The 21,764-nt window shown below is 37.1% G+C and overlaps 1 long non-coding RNA gene across 1 annotated transcript in view; it reads left to right on the top strand.

The window, feature by feature from the left end:
* LOC128850532 (uncharacterized) overlaps window positions 1-18,672 on the top strand; it is a 140,473-nt gene extending 121,801 nt beyond the window's left edge. Inside the window, exon 3 of the long non-coding RNA XR_008447955.1 lies at window positions 17,095-18,672. This is a non-coding gene — a long non-coding RNA (uncharacterized LOC128850532). The remainder of the gene's footprint in view (window positions 1-17,094) is intronic.
* Window positions 18,673-21,764: the final 3,092 nt, after the last annotated feature.

Below are 21,764 nucleotides of genomic sequence, written 5' to 3'. Positions count from 1 at the left end.
ATATTAAGGCTGACAATATTAATACAAAGATGGCAGTAAAACATTATTTAAGGCATTAAATTACATTTAAATGTACTTTTGCTCCTCCCTGACTGCATGTGTTTTGAGTTTGCAAGACAAAAGGATAAAGACAGACAGAAACAGGCAGGAGGCTCTACTCTGACCTCCTATCCCTTCAGTGTTGTTGTGGACACTCATCAACATTTCATGTGGAGCCTCTCAAGTCATACGGAGTTCACAAAATTGAATTAGCTCTCACATTACCCTTTTGGTATTTTAATGCTTTCCTCTGCCTTAAGAAAACTGTTCTCTGCAGCCATGCCACTTGCCTGATCAGATTTCCTGTTGTCATACCTGTCTACAAAGATAAATGCATTAGAGATGTATCCTTTCAGCTATTTGTACAGATTAGCTTAATGAATGTTTCAAGTATATTCTGCATAACAGGGGTTTTACCATGGCTAAGAGACAGGATGTTCACTGGCCAGTCAGAGACTGACCAGTGATTGGTCAGTACTATGTAATTTGATTTTCTTTAAGATTAGAATTGTCTTCCCGTTTCCTTTGAGAATCTGAATCTGGAGCAACTACACAGTTATCATTTAGTGCAATTCCCTTTTTTTCTCATCCGACTGGACTGCAATATCATTCCTTTACTCTGTATTAAAAAAAAAATTATGGATGAAAAGGTATATTTGAGGCTGTTATCTTTGGTGAATGTAAGTATTTTGTCAGTCTTAATCAAGCAGAGGCACTCTGATGCAGCATGCCAATGTTTTCTATATTGTATGTATTTCAAGTTAAAATAAGTATTTTATCATTCCTTCCCTGCAAACATATTCTGTATGAGTACAACAGACACCAGTATTATATCCAAGTTTCGGGGTTATTTTGCCCCCTTCTTTTCATTAGAGCTCATAATTCATAACAGTTCACTCTTCAGGACACGTGGTTAAAAATAAGGACAAGTAGGGTGTTTTAAGGGCCAGAAATTAATCCTACAAATAAAAAATGAAGAATGGTTCTCCACCCTCACCTTTACTTTTCCATTGCTAGATGTTTCATAGGCTTCAAATTATCCTAGGGCATACTAGTATGCGACCAACAGCTCTGTGCAAACCTTTGCTACTTGCTCAGCACACTTATGAATTCTCTTTTTTATTTGTGTGTCTGTGACGAGTGATATTACTGAAGGAATGTTCACAAAATGAATGTGAAGGAAGTTCACAAAACTGTTGAAATGCTTTTGCAGGGAAAAAAACTAAGAGTTGGCTTCAGTCATTCACGATGTACATTGTACAAATACCATCTAGCTCAAAGTGTTATCTTTTCCACTATTAAACTCCCTGGATATGACGTCCAGCATATGTGGAAACTCCCTAGAAATGCAAATAAAGTAGAAGACCTTGAGATCTTGCCAGTATGGAATGGTGGGAAAAAATCATTGTAGCTCCAGAAACAAAAAAATAATTCAAAAGGATGAAAACATGAGCCTGATATTATAGATATGGGAAGGAAATGGAAATCAGTGTAGAGGGCTTAATGCTATTTAAAACATAAGGAAGGAAAATTAAAAAGACAATGGAAGAAAAAGACAAATATCCATTTAGGTAATATGGTTCACTGAGCTTTTATGTGATGGGGAAGAAAATGCAGGTGACGTTTTTAACACTGTCTTGCTCTCTCATCACTCCCTCATATTCAAACTCCAGGTCACTCACTCTCTCACTCATTCAGGATTTCTCTCTTCTGTATTTGTCCTTTCCCATTTGTTGCCTCAGGCCCTAAACCAGCGAACATAAAAAGTTTTGTATTTCTTCTATACATGTGTAACAAGTGTTACCTTTCTGCTTGTGTGTGAGCTGTATTTCTTCCGACTGTAATTCAAAAGCTGGAAATATGTGCAGTCTTTACTTTTTTTGCTACAATCAGACCAAATGCTGGGATACAGCATTCAGTGTTTTTTTGGTCTGACTGATGCTAGTCGTGTTCCCTTGCCTGGGCATAAACATCATAGTAAAATGTCTCTTACAGCTGAGTCTCATTTGATTCTAGTTCTTAAAAGATTTTTCCTGAACTTAAGTGCTTGCATTTTCCTTTACTCTTCCATTGGGGACAATCAAAATAGTCTGTATGACTCAGCAGTGGCTTGTGTTACATCTATGCTAGAAGAAAATTGATTAATTGGTTAGGATTGATTAATAAGTTCTCTGAACCTATGTAGAGAAAGATAAGAATCTGCTAGTGCTTTAGAGTTTTTTTACATTGTGGATAAAATGCTAGAATTCTCTGACAAAAGAAACCTAAAACAATCTCCCTTTTAATTGTTCATGGTACCTCAGACATTTAAGTATTCTCCTGACATTAATGAGGTGGTTGTGAGGTACTGTTGCTCATCTAAATGTAAGGGCTGGTTATTCTGTTAGACTGAAGAAGAAAAGCCAGCCCTGATTTGCAATACTTACATTAACTAATGTTTATCCTTCACCTCTGTTCTGACTTTTACTGCTACAAAATTTGTATACTGTATGTAAAACTTGACAGTGTATTACTGTGATCTGCTTAAGAAAAGGCGTAAAGAAGTATACAAGCTGTGCTGCAGATCTCTTGAGTTGCTGTGACCTAAGAAGGAATGGAGTGTGGTGAATAATGATGCATATGTTGGTCAAGAGAGGACAGAACAGACTCTATTCTGGATTTGAGAAGAACTATCCTACAGATCAATAAGACTATCCAGAGGGTCTTTGGAGCTCTGTGTCTCACACATATGCTACTTTGGTGGAAGAGAATGAACTACAGTGCTGTCACATAGTGTTGAAATAGTGGTAGAAAGTAGAAAAGCTGAAAGCAGAATATATACTTCTTATTATTCGTAACAATATGAGCTGTGACTTGGGTTTTGGCTAGATAAGGACAGGGATTTCCCTCTCCCACCACTTTTCCCCCTTTCTTGTCTTTTCTTTTTCTTTCTTGATTCAATTTACTAATGACAGTAAATTGGAGGGTTACTAGGCATTTTAAAAGTTAGTGTAATAGTAGAAATGGATTAGAGATTAGTTCATAAGTTAAGACATGTAGGAAAATATCAACATAAGCTCTGTGACAAGAAGAATGAAAAGTAAAGAATAGAAATAATACACAATAAACAACCAAAGAAGCCCATCATCTCAAAATACATCATAAAGCCAGTATTCTGTCTTGAAGAACATAAAGGTGAAAAAGGGAAGTGTTAAAAGTAAGGGACTAGAGAATACTGTGTAGATTTGATTCCATTATTTAGTAACATGACCTCTCTCATTCAGAGCAAAAATCATATACTTAGGAAACAAGCCCTCTTCCTGACTCACTCAATAGCTTTTTGACTGTGGGGAAAGAGTTTGGGAACAGATTTTCAATTTGCCCTGTAATAAGCATTTTTTGGAAGGGGCAGTAATTATATTCTGGGGTTTAAAAGCTTGGTGAGAAATTAAGTCTAAAAATTGGAGATGGGAAAAATAGAAATTTGATCACATATTCACCAGTACTTCAGTTCCTTAATTTACCAAATGGAAACAGTACTGCTTATAATTCATAATAATAATCAATACACGAGCAAAGCATGCTATTCAATGATATTTGGAATACTTAGTTGAAATTTTCAGATGATAACTGTTGTTTTGGACACAAATATTTTCTGCCTGCTTTCACACGGCAATAAAGAACTGGCATAAAGATCTAGATGATAAAACACATAGAACATACTCTTCTGCCAATCAGCTGAGCTTTGCAGAAATCAATGTGACTTAAAATTAAGCATGACTTTATCTCTTTGCAGAATCAAAACCTTAAGCCTTGAAGTTAGTAGTAACTAACTTGCTTATGTACTTTTTTTCCATGTAAACCCAACTGTGAAGATTTAAATTAATGTTATAAACTGTAGATAGGACTCCTGCTGGCCCGAAAGACAAAGGCAAAGTCAACACGCACTAATTATGCAAAATTCAGCGTTCACACCACTTATTGGTGGGACCTTCATAATTATGAACAGATCTCCACTTCCAGTGTTGTGGTTTCTCTGCTAGGCTAAGTGACTAGTTATACAAAAGGATCCTATGTGGCTGATTATAATCCATTGCAGCAGTTACCTGTTTTGGTGTCAATCCCTAACCAGAATAGCTTTTAGACTGAGAATCTTTTTGCTGTCATTAAAGACAATGACTGGAGAGATGTGGAGAAATACCTAAGATGTTCTGCCTTTTGCTGATGTTATGATATACTTAGGTACCTTCTATAGTTTTAATGTTTTCAAATACAAGCTTATTTATGAACAACAATGGTGCTCGTCTGGAAGTTAATTACAGGTGTTCACGAGACAGCTGCCTGTGAGAGTACAACCTATGCAGTACTTCTTGGTCTTACAGCACCAGACACTGCATAGTGCAGAATGAGCTATTGTGTCACCATCCTTCTTCCATTTACATGTAATTAATTAACACCTGTTAAACACAACAGTAACTACAAATGACTTTGCTAGTACTGATCTACAGAAACTCCCAATTTCTACAACTCTGTCGCTGATAGCATTATTAGAAAGTTAAGGCTGTACAGATGAACGAAGGACAAGACAACATAGCCTCAAAAAGAGAAAAAATGAGCCCAGTGAAAGAGGAACTAATTTTTTTCTGAAATATCTATCAATTGTCTGGTGATTGGCTGATCAGGGGAAACTTTACAGAACCCTTGTCTGTTTTTACCATCTCTGGATATTACATATTTACTAAATAGTCCTCCAGCTGGTATTCTATGGAATTTACTGTCTCTATGTTATAGCATCCCAGCTATGAAGTAATATCCTAGCTATCCCTATGCACTATGTTACTTCTTTCCTCTTCAAGTTCTCAGGATTCTTCAAAACACCTTCTTTTCTTCTTCCCCTGGGCAGAAGCTACCATTTTCCTTATCCTTCCAGAAAGTGTATGAGAGTACAAAAATGACTTGGAAAGAAAAGATTTCAGTAATGGATTTGTGCTCTTCACGGTGTCGCAAGGGGACAGCCAGCACATAGGAACAGCTGATGTGTATATGTCCTATATGCTCAGGACATAACAACCTAAAAGTGTTGAGCCCAAGAGGGATTCTATGCAAGTACACAATCTGTCCTTTAATTCATGCATATCTTGTAATGTTAATTTGGATTTGTCCTATTTGATACCAGTCTGAACATTCCTCTGAATCATTCAATAGAATAGCCCATCAATGTTTTTGCAATATTACTTATTCTTGCTGCTTTCTCTTGCATCATACACATAGTGAAATAGAGTCGCAAGTGTGGAAGACGAACTTACACACCTGCTATTTTCAAAATCTTGAAATTTTCAGCTTTCTTTTCTGCTAAATTATCTTTGACTGCTCTAGCAGATTACATCATGGGTATTCTTGGTTCTTCTTACATACTCAACATCTACACTGGTTACTGAAAACCAAGCTGGGTCTAAGGTTTTGCACATGACTACAGAAATGGATGTTTTTAAAAGGGTGGTGTCCATAATTCTTACGTGATGGGTAGGGAACACCACACCAAATGTTTCAAAAGTAACTATGCTATTGGCATTAAAACCCTAATAATTTGCAGGAAAATCTACGTACGTCTTGGGAAGGTCAAATATTGTTTAGAAGACAAATCTATCAATTACCTGTAACCTTTCTGAAAAAAAAAAACCCAACAGTTTAGACAAGAATCATAAATACTCTTATATTCCTTTAAAGTTTATGAGAGTAATTATAACTTTTTTAAAACTGCCCCGATGCATTCATGAAAGTAGGTAGATCATGTTAATGATCCTTAAATAATTGGGAAAGTTTTTGTTTTGAGAGAGAGAAAAAAAGGGCCACAATCCAAACCAAAACTGTGTTTGCTGCTAACTTGCATCTTGATGCCACAGGTGACAATGAAAATGTCGTTAAGAAAGCTCACACTTTTGTACCACCTTCCCTTAGACTTTAAGAGAAGTTTTGTGTCATCCAATACTCATCACATCTTAGTTTATCTGATAATTGTGAATTTCCATTCTTCCCCTTAAAGCATCAGCTGCATGGACAAAATGGGAACCATTTAAGACCTGAGAACTGATGTGGAGCATTCATGGGTTGTGAGGCTCAAGACTGCAGAAGTAACAGTTGCTAAAAGAGTGGAAGCTATTGTAATAAACCGACTTTACTAGTGCATCGGACTAGATTTCTGTTTTGTAAATCCAGACAAATATTTTCCTATTTTTAACTGAAAATAAGGGCAAACAATGTTGTATTTCTAAAATCTTCTGAGTAGCCCAGAAGCACACTTATTTTCTGCTCTCAAGGGAATGATCTATTGCTCCTGATGCCATGTCTCACCCACCAGCCTGTCCGCTTGTCTGCTGCTGCTACTGACATGCAACTGACATGCTTGTTTCCTGAAGTGCAGTCAGTAGGCATAAAGGATGCAGCATTTGGAAAGTTAGAAAGGCTCAGCTTTGTGAAAACTAGAGACTTATTCTTCATAAAGTCTTTCATTTATTGTGTTTTTGCTCATCCACTGCTCCAGAATGTGGGTGCTTTTCTAACAGTCTGAAAACTTACATTGATGCAAACACTGTTTCTGTCCCTGGGATGACAGTAAAAATGCTGCTAATGATGAGTTGAAAATAGATGCATCAAAGAATTAGATAGCAAGAAATCCTAATTTAGGACTTCGTTGCAACAAGAAGAATGCATTGAGATTAATGAGGTCTTTAGAGAACTGTGTTGTTATTCCTTTTATGTAAACCCTGTGACTGGTAACGAATGCACATAAATCTGTTTTTAGTACTTTAAGCTCCTGCAGTGATTTTCAGAGTACTCACATTCTTTAGTTAGGTTATATCAGCTGGCATTCACGTAGGAATATTTCTGATCTATCAGTCTTTCTGTGTTTAGTATTCACAATTATTTATAATACAGTTCAGTTTGTGAGAGTATGTTTCCTATTGTTCAAAAGCACTGATATCCATTCAGTTTCCATTTCATTGTGTCAAAAGCCAATCATGCTAATGTGTATTATTTCCATTTTTTTTATGTACGTAGTGGTCAGACGTGCAATTTTCTCTTATTTTCATCTTTATATTGATCAAAATTAAATGCCTAGAAAGATGACACTTTTTCTGCAACTTTTCTTGGTCCAAGTAGTTTTGCTTAAAGTTTACTATTCCTCATTCCTTTGTGTCTAATTTAAACTAATAATTTCTAATGATAACAACCAAGGTGTACCCAAAGATGGAATTAATGTTTTGCCATATCTGTTAGTATCTTATATGTAGAAGATCAAGAGAAGGTTACTTTTTAAAGAAGAAGGGCTTAGGTAATACAAAGATTTGTGGAAGCAGTCCTGTGAGAAGGTAATTTAAAGAGGAAAGTTGCACAAGTTGATAACATGTGCTTTAGAGTGTAACTTTAGACCTGTGAAATGGCCATGTTTATGAACATGCTCTGAACTAGAAATGCTTTTTGGTAAAGATAGGAGTATAACAGCTTCAAATTTTTTGCTTTGCTTCAGAACTCCAGCCTTAGTAATGCTGTAAGAATCTGAAGATCAAAAGAACCAATGTTATGTGAATTGAACACTCAGCTGGCATAGATTAGGATTGAGTTATTTAAAACAACGAGACCACTGAGCTACACCATCTGGGGATGTGGTCTCATATTTTTAATACTATAAGAGAAGTCACTCTGTGCTACATTCTAAACTGCATCCAGTGTATATATATATGCCACATTTGTTCTCAGGGCCCAAGCTTGCATGCTGGGCAGGTTGCTTTTCAGAGAAAGCATACTCAATGCTGGGAGAAGGCAGAGTAGTCTTCCCTCCTCCTCATAATCTAAATTCAACATGTAGGATGCATTCATCCTGTTCCTTGTCTGTGCCTGAGGAATTCTGGGAAAAGGGGAAGGGGAAAGAGCATTGCCAGTTTGACACAAATCCACAAAAGCCACCATCATCTTCTTAGACCCATGAAGGAAAAAGGTTAATGTTTTTATTGATCAAGTTGCTATCTTACTTTAACAATTCTCCCTTCATAAAATAGAACATCCACATATTACATAATGAAAAGTGTGTCGTGAAATTTTTCTGAAAATAGTGCAAACGAGAGTGGACTCTCCTACGGTGACTTTGGAAAATCAAAACTGTTTCAGAGTTCTCTGCATAGCTCTCTGGCCACCTGGTGATCACCCTATACAAGAGATGATGAAGATAAATAAAAGTAGGCTATCAGAGTTCTCAAGAACTGCCTAATCTGTTCTTTTTTTCTTGAAGAAAGGAGAATATCGCTAGCTAGGTGTATAGAACGTTTTCTTTGACTTTTGATAAGAATATCCAAAAGTGATGACTGCTTTCTTTCAGGCAATATGAGAAAGTACTTTGCAGTTCTTGCTGACAAAAAGTCTGGATAATGGCCACCCTGAATATTCTTTGAGAAACTGTCACTAGTATCTCTACGAGCATAAAGAACAAGCTTTTTCCTTTCTTTGTGTCAGTCATCTTCTTTTCCCTTGCCAATATTTTTTCCTGAAGGACAAGAAAATCTTTATTTTATAATCTTTTATCACAAAAAAAGAATGCCTGCCCATTCTTTTTGGTGTCCACCAGACTGTTGTCTTTCTTCAAAAGTACCCTTTCAGACAGGGCACAGTGTTATGTATGAGAGTTTACTTTGTAAATTATGCAAACTTAAATATAGAACTTAACTATTTGCCTTTTTGAAAAGAATTTACTTCATGGAGGTATGATACTTGTGATTCTTAACCCTAAATTCTTTGTATTTAGAATAGCTGCCCAAAATTTTAACTTAGTCATTACAATTATCCCCACCGTATGAATTTCTTCTTGATTTATCAGTTTTCCTCTTTGATGGGACAGTTTTGAATTCTGATCATGTCTGACAACTTACTTCTATCTTCTTGTTACTGAAAAGTAACAACCAAGAGGGTTACCCAGGGAGCTGGTGGAGGAGACTGCCAAGCCACTCTCCATTTATTGGCAGTCCTGATCAACAGGGAAGGTCCTAGATGCCTGGAGGCTTGCCAGTGTGATACCTGTCTAGACAAAGAGCTGGAAAGATTCCTGTTCACCTGACCTCGGTACCAGGAAAGATTATGGAACTCTTCATCTCGAATGTGCTCACCAAGCAAGTGCAGATCAACCAGGAATTGGGCACAAACAACATGAGTTCATGAAGGATGAGTCCTGTTTGACCAGCCTGACCTCCTACTGTTACCAAGGTTGACTGCCTAGTGAGTGAGTTAAAGGCTGTGGATGCTATCTACCTAAACTTCAGTAAAGCCTTTGACACTGCCTCCCATAGCAATCTCCTAGAGAAGCCAGTGGCCTATGGCTTAGACAGGTGTACTCTTCACTGGGTGAAAAACTGGCTGGATGGCTGAGCCCGGAGAGTTGTGGTGCATGGAGTTAAATCCAAATGGTGGCCAGTTACAAGCAGTGTTCCCCAGCGCTCAGCATTGGGGCCAATCTTGTTTAATATCTTTATCAATGATCTGGATGAGGAGATTTACTCCTTGAGTTTCCAGATGACACTAAATTGGGCAGAACTGCTTATCTCCTTGGGGACAGGAAGGCTCTGCAGAGGGACCTGGACAGGATGGATAGATGGGCTGAGGCCAATTGTATGAGATTCAACAAGGCCAAGTGCTGGGCTTGTCACAACAACCGCGTGCAGCGCTGCAAGCTTGGGAAAGTGTGGCTGGAGAACTGCTTGGCGGAAAAGGACATGGGGGTGTTGGTCAGCAGCCGACTGAACATGACATAGCAGTGTGCTCAGGTGGTCAAGAAGGCCAACAGCATCCTGGCTTGTATAAAAAATGGCGTGGCCAGCAGGAGCAGGGAAATGATCATGCTGTACTCATCACTAGTGAGGCTGCACCTTGAATACTACATTTAGTTTTGGGCATTCAGTTTTTGTGTTGCTGGAGCATGTCCAGAGGAGGGCAACAAGCCTGGTGAAGAGGCTGGAGGAGCAGCTGAGGGAACTAGGGTTTTTTAGCCTGGAGAAGTGGAGGTTGAGGGGAGACCTAATTGCTTTCTTTGAAGCTGAAACGAAAATATTCTGTATTAGTTCTAAACTTCAGACAAAAACTACTTGAGAGTGTGAGTGTGCAAGTTAAACAAACTGGGAATAAAAGAGAACAGAAAAATAAAAATTGTGCAGTTCAAGAATGTAAATATAAGTAAGGTCAGATAATTAGTTGGTAAAATTTTGCAAGTGGAAGAGTTTCCTGAGGAAAAAGTAATTAAGGACAAATGTTGTTTTCTTGTAAAGAAGCAATGTTAGGGACAGCAAGTTAAAGTATCTCAGAATATAGAAATGTAAAAAAGTGTATTTAGAAACAGCTTTACCTAAATTTAGCTAAACAGAGAAAAATACAAAAAAGTAGAGCTCAGATCACATTATGAAGGATAAACACAAAAGGAAAATCTGAAAGACTGAAGCATGAAATAAAGATGTTTTCTAAGACATTTTGTAGACAGGCAGTCTAGCAAGCCTGTTTTAAACAGAGTAGCCTAAAACCTGCCATTCGACTACATAGTCTGGATGTGGTCTGAACTGGATATCTACCATGACAGTGTCTCTAGTCTTCTCTTTCATAATTTTTTTTCAACAGGCCAGTTTCTTCAGAAATTCAGAATTTCAGAAATTTTTCAGAAATTCAGAATTTTGCTATTGTCAGATGAGTTGCCCAAAGCTGGGGGTTGTTGTGTTTTAGATTATTAAAGCTGGCATCAAGCAGAAAACTGTTCTTCAAAGGGGATGTAGAACCTGTTTGAGTGTGGGAAATATTTGGTTTCTTAGATCTTGCACAAACAAGTCTATGTTCCGAGAGATAAGTGTTTTCTATGATACACTGAAAAATGTTACTCAGTTATCAGCATGTCGTGTGTTAATTTGATATGGATATGCAGAGACATGCAGCTCTATGTTTGAAACCCATTTTGTCAAGTGCATTTTAATCTTTTTCGGATTTGCTATTTTCACGATTTTTTTTTGTGTGTGTTTCAGAATAATGGTATGCATGCTTCAGGTATACTTCTTGGAAAGGTCACAGTCTAGGTATAATTGTTGCAAATATTCATGGGAAAATCCTTTAAAATAGAAATGGAAAATGAACTTTCATTCATGTAAAGTAATATAGTGATAATGAATTATTCTGCAATGTAAATTTTAGCATTCTGGCAGGGTTGTTTTCATATTCTTACTATGTTTCTTTTGAATAACTGAAATTTCGCCAATACTACTAATTTTGTAATTTTGCAATTTTGTTAATTTAGGGGATTGTACAGGATTTTCATTGGTATGGACCTTACATATTGTGAAAACATAACCTAGGAACAGGAAAGAGTTTACTGAATGAACTTTATGTCTCTGGAAAAACTCTTTATTTTTGTGCAACTGCATTACAGATGAGAAATTAGTAACTTAGCAATAGCAAGTGCTTAGAGGAAGAGTGAATTATATTAAATTTCTTACGTAGGTAACTACTTGTCTTGCTCATTTTTTACATTAATTGAAGCTAGACCCAAATATCTGTCTTGTCTTAGTTAGACTCAAAGCTTAATTTGAAATAGGATGTGTTTGTCTTACAACAAAAAAAATCAGATGCTATTAGTACTGTTAAAATATTCTAAAACCTTCTGAGGAAGCACATACCAGTTTACAAATGTAATATTTCTCATATTGCTAAAATAATGGAGATAAAGTTGAGCAGCTTTTACTTTATGAGCGCTTGTGGCAGGCAGTCCACAAATAATAATTCCTGTTAATAAGATATATAATGTTTCTCAACATGTGTCCTGATCTGCAACTATTATGTCAATAAACACAGCTAGTCAGTTTAATATGCTTTAGGGTGGTACAAGCACTGAATACTGATACAGAGATAACAAGAAAAGAATCTCTTCTATAAGTTTTTTCTGTGGCCTATTCTCTTAATAAATACTGATTAGAAAAAATCCTGAAGAGCCACTTTTCACATTAAGAAAAATAAATTACTTCATGTATTTTTGCAAGACACTTTAATTTTTAAAAAAGAATCTGATATTTTCTTCATGTAGCTGTAAGATGTTGACATCTCTTTTCACATTAAGCTATTTTTGCTGAAAATTGGCAATGTTTAACAAATATTAGTTAGAATTTGGATTTTTTTCAGAGGAAATTGACTTGTTTGGGTTCATATGCCAAATGTAAAATGTAGTTTGTACTTTATATTGAAATATTTCATGGTCTTCCTCTTCTGTATTTTCAGGAAAGTTTGTCTTCAGCCCTCTTTTCCACCCAAACATGCTCAATGTTTTCTCTATTTTGAGAACTGTTGTATCATTGTAATTTTGAGAAGATTTTTTTTTTTGTGACCTGACTGAAGATAGGAAAAGGACCACAAATGATTAGAGATGCTGTTACTGGCAAAGACCATACTATTTTTTAATTTTTTTTTAACTAGATCTCCTACTTACCTTTTGTCACATTACTCTGACTACTCCCTGTTCACCTTAGGAGATAAAAAATGCATAAACAGCATCAGCAGATTCTGAAAAACACTACTGTGATTTGTCTTTTGTAGAGTGAGGAAATCTGGCAGTGAATTTCTGGACTGCTTGAACAAACAATCTTAAGTTTTTAATTTTGGATAGGAAAACCCACATACTTTCAAGCACATCAAATACAGAAATAATCTTTTAATGAACAGATGGGATCTATTGAAAGGCTGTAGAACATACTTTAATCTCTGTTTATTTCAAATGCATTTCATTAGAATATGTAGTCTTGCAGAGCTACATGAAAAAAACTGGAAAAGAGGCAAATGCCAGTTAGGTCACCTAGACTCTCCTTCAGGGGGTCAGTAAAGGATTTTTCCCTACAACATGCCATAATAATTTTATCTAATTATGCAACTCATAAGAATGACCAATCAATTAAATCTATCAATTAATGAAACATTCTGTGAGTCATTTGCAGCAAATAAGTGTCTTTGATTTCCTAAACAAGTGATCTATTACTGTTGAAGGAAAAAAAGAGAAACCTACATGCATTATAAGATTTTTAAACAAACTTCAGACAAAAATCAGGGCTCTTTTTGCCATTCTTTGTAGTTTCCAGGACAGGATTACATGAAGCACTGTACTACGTCACAGTCAAGTATATTAGAGTAAAGGGCTCTGAATCAAGAAGACAATTGAAAACCAGCATTTTCTTTCCACCTATCAAATTGGCTTTGTAAATTACATTTCTGACATCAAGTACTCTCAGTTCTGGACAGTTTGATTATTTTTAGCCTCTCCAAGGTGTCACTTATCACAACAAGTTTCGTATTTCTCGAGATGTACTTCCAGTAAATATTTCACAGCAAATTGAAGGACACTATGATTTAAGTAAGCACACTGTGTTAATTATGGTTCATCTTTTGTCCCAACAGAGGCTTAATATCTGTTCTGTTGTGTTATTGACTTGAGCTCAACGATAATTGTGATAGGGTTGGTCTGTGTTTAAAAATCAATTTAATGCCCAATAAGGCAAATGTCATGGTGCGAGTCTGCTATAGACCACCCAGCCAGGAAGAAGAGGCTGATGAGTTATTCTGCAAGCAACTGGGAGAAATCTCATGATCACTAGCCCTTACTCTTGTTGGAGTTTTGAACTTACCAGTTGTCTTCTGGATGTATACTACAGCAGAGAGGAAAGAGTCTAGGAGATTCCTGGAGTGTGTGGAAGATAAATTCCTGACAAGCTGGTGAATGCACCAGTTAGGGAGGATGCCCTGTTAGACCTGTTGTTTGTGAACAGATGCCTTGTGGGCTACGTGGCAGTTGGAGGGTGCCTGGGGCACAGCAGTCACAAAATTATAGAATTCTCAGTTTTACAAAAAATGAGGAGAGGGTTCTACAGATCTGCCACCAGATGGAGAACTTTGGACTACTCAGGAGGCTGGTTGGTAGATTTTCTTTGGAGGCAGTCTTGAAGGACAAATGAGTCCAAGAGGGCTGGATGCCATTTGAGAAGGAAATCCTGGCTGTGCAAGAGCAGGCCATCCCCATGTGCCAAAAAAATGAACTGTTGAAGAAAACCATCTTGGCTGAGCAGAGAGCTTTGGACAGACCTCAGAAAAGAAGCAGAAAGTATACGAGCTTTGGAAGAAGGAGCAGGCATCTTGGGAGGACTACAGGGACGAAGTGAGTTTATGCAGAGAGAAAATCGTAAGGAATAAAGCCCAATTACAACTTAGACTGGACAATTCTGTGCAAGATAATAAAAAAGGTTTCTACAAGTACAGTAACAGCAAAAGCAGGACCAAAGAGAATCTCCATCCTTTATTGGATGCATGGGGAACAATAGTGACAAAGGGTGAGGATAAGGCTGAAGTCTTATCTTGATGCTTTCTTTGCCCCAGTCTTTAATAGTAAGGTAAGATGTTCTCTGGGTACTCAAGACTTCTGAGCCACAAGACAGGGAGGGAGAGCATAACAAAGCTCTCACAATTCATGAGGAAATGGTTGGAGACCTGTTTGACCAATTGGACACTCACAAGTCTATATGGCCAGATAGGATCCACTCAAGGGTATTCAAGGATCTGGTGGAGCTGTTCACCAAATCCCTTTCCATCACCTACTAGCAGTCCTGGTTAACTAGGAAAGTTCTAGCTGACTGGAAGTTGATGAATGTGACACCCATTTAAAAGAAGGTTTGGAGGGAGGATCCACGGAACTACAGGCCTGTCAGTCTAACTTCAGTGTTGGGAAAGGTGATGGAGCAGATCATCATCACACATCATCACACAGCACATGAAGCCAACTAGGTGATCAGGCCCAGTCAGTATGGGTTTATGAAAGGCAGGTCCTGCCAAACTAACCTGCCCACCTTCTACGGCAAGGTGACCTGTTTAACGGATGAGAGAAAGGCTGTGGATATAGTGAACTTGGACTTCAGTAAAGTCTTTGACACTGTTTCTCACAGTATTCTGCTTGAGAAACGGGCTGCCGTTGGCCTGGACAGGCACACCATCTGTGGGGTTAAATACTGGTTGGATGGCTGAGCCCAAAGAATGGTGGTAAAAGGAGTTCAATCCAGTTGAAGACCTGTCACAAATGGTGTTTCCTGGGGCTCAGTACTGAGTCCAGTTCTATTTGATATCTGTATCAATGATCTGAATTGAGTGTACCCTTAGTAAGTTTTTGGATTACATTAAGCTGGGAGGAACTGTCCATCCGCTTGAAGATAGGGCAGCTCTACAGAGGGATCTGAACAGGCTGGATTGATAGGCTGAGGTTCAACAAGGCCAAGTGCAGAGTCCTGCACTCAGGGCACAACAACCCCATGCAGTGCTACAGGCTTGGGGAAGAGTGGCTAGAAAGATATCTGTTGGAGAAGGATCTGGGAGTTCCAGTTGACAGCTGGCTGAACATGAATCAGCAGTGGGCCTAGGACGGCAAATGGCATCTTGGCTTGTATCAGAAACAGTGTGGCCAGTAGGACCAGCAAAATGACTCTGCCCCTGCACCCAGCATTGCTGAGGTCACACCTTGGATAGTGTGTTTAGTTTGGGGCCCCACACTAGAAGAAGGGCATTGAAGTGTTAGAGCATGTCCAGAGAAGGGCAATGAAGCTGGTAAAGGTTCTGAAGAATAAATCTTACAAGGAGTGGCTGAGGGAACTGGGATCGATTAACCTGGAGAAGAGGAAGTTGAGGAGAGACCTCATCACTACCTGCAACTACCTGAAAGGAAATTGTAGCAAAGTGGCTGTTGACTATCTTCTCCAGCTGATAGGTGATAGGATGAGAGGGAATGGCTTCAATTTGCGCTAGGGGAGATTCAGATTAGACGTTAGGAAAAATGTCTTCACAGAAAGGGTCATCAGGCAATGGAACAGGCTGCCTGGGGAGGTGATTGAGTCACCATCCCTGGAAGTATTTAAAAGACGGGTAGATGAAGTGCTTATGAATACGATTTAGTAGTGGAGAGGCATGGCTGGACTCAATGATCTCAGAGCTAGCAATTCTATTATTCTATTTGTTTCCAACTGAGCTGTACTCTGCCTGCTCATAGTCCAGTTCGAAACTTTGTTTTTCTCTAGTTTTACTCCATCCTGAGGAAGCTGTCTGGCAGAGAAAGATATGGGGGTGTTAGTTGACAGCCTACTGAACATGAGTCAACAGTGTGCTCAGGTGGGCAAGAAGGCCAACAGCATGTTGGCTTGTATCAAAAATGATGTGGCCAGCAGGACGAGGGAAGTGATTCTGCCCCTGTGCTCAGCATTGTTGAGGCTGCACCTTGAATCTTGTGTTCAGTTTTGGGCTTCTCGCTAAAAGAAAGACATTCAGATCCTAAGTATGTCCAGAGAAGAACAACGAAACTGGGGAAGGGGCTGGAAAACAAGTCTTATGAGGATTGACTGAGGGAACTGGGGTTGTTTAGCCTTGAGAAGAGGAGGCTGAGGGGAAACCTTATTGCCCTCTACAACTACCTAAAAGTAGGTGGCAGAGAGTAAGGCGTTGGTCTATTTTCTCAAGTGATAGGTGATAGGACAAAAGAGAATGGCGTCAAGCTGCGTCAGGAGAGGTTTAGATTGGACATTAGAAAAAATTTCTTCACAGAAAAGGTTACCAAACACTGGAACAGGCTGCTTATGGAGGTGATTGAGTGACCATTCCTGGAAGTGTTTCAAAGGCAGGTAGATGAGATGCTTGGGAACATGATTTAGTAGTAGAAAGGTACGCTTGGAGTTGATGATCACTAGGATCTTTTCCAACCTAATGATTCTATGATTTGTTTCCCAGTTAAATCAAAATAGAGAAGAAGGTGATGTAGGAGAACTTATGTTAACTTTATTGGCTGAAACTGAAATACGTATGACAGCCTGGATGCATTTTTTCCACTGAGATAGTGTTTGGCTTGCAGATCTGTCACCTGCCCACTCCTTGTTTGGTATTGCATGGCAATTTAACCACCTTGCTTGCTTTACCAAAGGTGTACTTTTTCTTGTGACTTGATGAAGATTTCTCCTCTAATCAGATATTTTTTCTTGATTGCTTTCCATTTAGGGAAAACTCTGATGAACTGATGAACTCTGATGAATGAAATTTTCCTGGCCATCTGGACTTAAAATCTTTATCCTTAGTCCTTAAACAAAACGGTATGTTCTTTCCTACTAATGTAAATGAGAATTTTGTCTAAGTAAAGATGAAAGAAACTTTCCTTCTATATGTACATTATTTCCACAAGGAATCCTAATCTCTGTATGTATGTATGGCTTACTATATTCTATAATGTAGCATTACAAGAAATACCACATCCAGGTAATAATTAACATATGGAATCTCAATAGATCCTTCATTCTTGGCAACCAATATTGTTCCTGCTTCTGAGTGCTCTAATCTGTGTCTTCACCCTTTATCTGTTGGCTCACCTATGAAAAGATTAGTTTTTTTAGTTTATGTTGTCTTGTATGTTGATGGCTGAAGAATTTATGGCACTCTGACAGGCACCGGTCATGTCAGCTGGTGCTGAATTTAACAGACTTGTGTTTTATATTAAAGGTCACTACAGCATTCATGCTTCAAAAGTTTTTAGGTGCATTGCACTCCTTGAAGGTTATGAAGATTGTGTAATATGATTTGTTTGCTTGTTTATTTATTTATTTATTTAAGTATAGTGTTAATACTTTAAAAATTTCTTGCACTTGTCAATGGATGAGCTGTAGCAACTAGTTGCCACTGCCGCAAACAACCACCACCCCTTGTTCTGACAATTACCAACCATGAATTTATTGAGAAATTCCTCATTAATTAAGAAAACAGGTTTTCTCCTGCTTTTCTCCACTGTAGAACAGGGTTGTGATTGGTTAAGAGAATCTAATGAAGGAGCACTTAGTTGTAAAAGAATATAGAATATTTATTCTATAAAGAATATAGAATATTCTATATCTTAGAATAGCCTTCAGGCTTATTTTTGTTGCATATATCGAATGCACAGTGATGTTAGAATGCTGGAGATGGCTTAAACTTCATTAAGCCTTGCAGAGCTACACCATCTGGAAACCAGGAGATTTTGTTCCTGTAGTTTCCAGTCTTCCTAAGATTGTCTCCTTCACCTACGCAAAAAAGCCAGGAAAGTTCCAGAGCACCTTTCTCCTAGACATGTTAATTTGAAAGATTTTTTTTTGGTTAACAATTCCTTTTGGATGTAAACATTTGAATCTTGTAGTCTGTCTTTTTCACTTTGATTGCTTAAATTGACAGATAGATATAGTTATGAGTCCATTAATAGTCTTTGACTATACTTACACTAACAAGTTGAGCAGTACCATAGAATGTTGCTGCGTACTGGGGCATTGTTAGTAAAGTCATTGGCAAGGTTTACAAATAGCACTTTTTCAAGTAATTAGCAGGCATGATTCAGGGAAGTAGCTCGACACACAGACAATTCCCAACAGGAATGAAGTCACTTGTTTTGAGGTGCTGCTGTGGCCAGATAGTGTGCAAAATGTGAGGAAATACAATGGAATTACAATGGTCTGTACTTACAAAAGAACATTTAGTGGTAATGTACTTCATGAAGACTAGAGCATTTGTTTTTAATTGTGAAGAATTTTTTCTAAGAATGTAACCTTTTTCTTTCATTTCCTGTTAGTTAAAATCCTAACACATTCCAACAAATCCAGTATACTACTTTTTTTTTTTTTTTTTAATTAGGTACAAGTTACTTTGTTTCTTGTCTACTGTAGCTTAAGGTGTTAATACATTTTGTTAATGGGCTTATGATCTGTAGGATTAAGATGTCAAGAGCAGTCACAAATATCCTTTTTTCTGGCTGACACTTTCATTATCAGTAAAATTACTGTTTGCTACTGCCTTCCAGAATGAGTGGCAAGGGCCTATTTAAAGAGTGGGATTTGAGCTGCATGACTGATAAAACAATTATATTCTCAAAGATTCATTATATTTCCATCATAGCATTAAGTTTTCATAAATTATGTAAATTTCAAATTGGGCATGTAAATTACTTGTCAATTTTCCATGTTTTTAAATATAAAAAGTACAATATGATGTATTATAATATTAATCTATTTTACAAATGATAATGTTTCTCTTGCTGTATCCTTTTACCTATGGCACTTTTGAATGATCTTGAAGTCAATTATATTAATAGCAAAATTCAGTAATCATGCTGATTAGAACTTTCCCAAACCAGAATAACTGTCTCCAGTACACAAATAATAAACTTTGCCTGCCACCTGTAGTGCAAACATTGTAGCAAGGAGTCTTTGGTTGACTGGGAGTGTATATTACTGTAAAGTAGTCATCATTCTTCACAGACATCATTTAAGATCTATAGTAAAATTTAAATTTCTTGCTCCCAAAGCATATTCAATTTACTTAATATTAAAAGAAAAGTGCAGAAATGAAGACTCTGCACAGTGATCAGTGTACAAAGAAATACTGTTAGGATTTTGCAGTGTCATTTCAATTTCAACAAATCTGCTGGATTAGCTAATAAAATATTAGTTATGCTAGGTTGGAGGAACTGAGAACTGTTTTGCTAATTAGGAGTTTCAGTTAGGAAGGTCTGAACAGCTTGCAGATATGTCTTATTTTCACAGAGAGTTGTTAACTGTCAGACAATTCTGAATCGACTTCTGTTGAGTCTCTAGTACCCATATCCTTCAGCATCTTTGTAAAGCTATAGAATTTCTTTTTTATTGTCATTGTTTCCATATAATTAAAGCACCATAATAAAGAAAGAAATTATCTTCTGGCTTCTTGCTGCTTTATTAGTTGTTTGTTACAGATGTAAAATGAACTATTCATAAAATCAAGAAAATCACCCCATCAACAAACAGTCTTCCCTGCCCTTGTGAAATATGCACCGCATGGAAGAAACCTGATTTTTCAGTTTTCTTACTTTAGTAGAATTCTATTGCAAAAAAGGTAAGTCAGCAGTGGATAAGTGTAGGCAAATATCATGAACTCTCTCAAGATTTAAAGATAGCTATTGACAGTAAAACCACCATGAAACACAAGAGGGAAGGACAAAATGCATGATGTCAAATATATCTCAGTATACGTAGGCCATACCGTCCCTCCTTTGAAATAATCTCCTCCTCAAACAATTTTTCTTACAAGAACAAGGAAAATTAGCTGAATTGTGACTTGGGAGAAGGAAATAGGAAACTAATGGAAAGGTAGGAAAAAATGACTGGTTATAATTCTGGCTGGGAAACTCCTACCCATGATGTTGGCTATCACATATGTAATTATTTCCAGTCTTTGAAGTACATATACATTTGAGTTAGATAATGTATTTAAATCTGCTTTGAGTGTTACGGTTAATAAATTATGATATCTCTAGAAAACCTGCAATAAAAATTTTTTTTTGAATCAATAGGAATATTTAATAGCAGGAATCACAGATCAAAATTCCCGTGTAAACTAGAAATATAAAGTGTCTTCTCATAAAGCTGGAGACAACATTTGCCCTCTCCTAAATTTGTTCTGAAATTTAAAAATTCCACAAGCTTTAGAGGGTTTTTTTGTTGGGTTTTTGTTTGGTTGGTTTTTTTTAAAACCAACCCTGTTAACATGCTATCTCAATCCAGCTGCTGGTGCAGTTGTGACGAAGTGTAGTCTTGTACTGATTTCAGTCCAAACATAAACAGCAAATAAGTAAACTTTTAAAGACACCAGAACTCTCTCTTTAGTTTGGAAGTTCAAGAAATATCACTCAGAAAATATTCTTTTAGTACTGAAATGTTTCCTATTCTCACATTATTGTAGTGAATTTTTATTAACTTGAGTGGCTGACTGGCTGGTTCTTCAAGCTTCAGAATTTGGAGTCAATTGCAAAAGAGAAAAAGGGAGGAGGAAAAAAAAAGTTGTTTCAAAAAGAAATGAGATTGTTCAGGTTTTTAAAAATCAAAACTGGAGCATATCCCAGAAGTTTAAAATAGAAAAATAGTTTGAAAAACTCCTCAGTTTACTATCAAATAAGAACACCTTGTTGATAAACTAAAAATCGTATTTCAGTGTTATGTCTTTAAAGTTAATAATTTATTACTACAGGTTGTACTATACAAGCAATGAGAGCGACGAATATAGATCTATTCTGTGAGTTTGACTTTTTAGTTTTTTAAAATTTATAGCTAGTGCTAACTCTCATTAGGGAGCTACCTTTCAAATGAGGTTGTACAGGTGGGAAAAAGTCTAATTTTGCCCTATAAAAACGTTGTGCTAATTAGGTCTGATAGTGAGGTCTGGTCTTTCCCAGTGCAGTTAAGTGTATTCTGATACTATATCAACTTGTGTAGACATACAGTACTTCTGAAGTAAAATAAGTGCAACACTATATACAGTATTAATATTAATGTATTCTTTCCATACTTTTATCTCTTACTGTCATTAATTTAGATACGTTTTATCCTGCCTACCTCAGCCTTTTCCAGTGAACACTCTTAATAAGTACATCTTTATTTGATTTGTAGCTTTAATTTGTAGCATTCATATTACAGAAAGTTAGTACATTAGTTTGCAGCTTTCATATTATAGAAAAAAAATCTCCACAGGACAATTGGCAACCTAAAGATACATGTCAGAGAAGCTATAAATATCCCTCAATGCAGTTATTTCAGTAATAAATGAAAAAATGTTTTCAGTAAGACTTTTCACAAAGCGTAACCTATCAGACAGGAAAAGAAAGAGAAAAGAGAAAAGAGAAG

The sequence above is a fragment of the Cuculus canorus genome, chromosome Z (assembly GCF_017976375.1).
Source record: "Cuculus canorus isolate bCucCan1 chromosome Z, bCucCan1.pri, whole genome shotgun sequence".
Taxonomy (NCBI): domain Eukaryota; kingdom Metazoa; phylum Chordata; class Aves; order Cuculiformes; family Cuculidae; genus Cuculus; species Cuculus canorus.
Note: the sequence above shows the minus strand (reverse complement) of the source record. Positions and strands in the feature narration are given on the sequence as shown.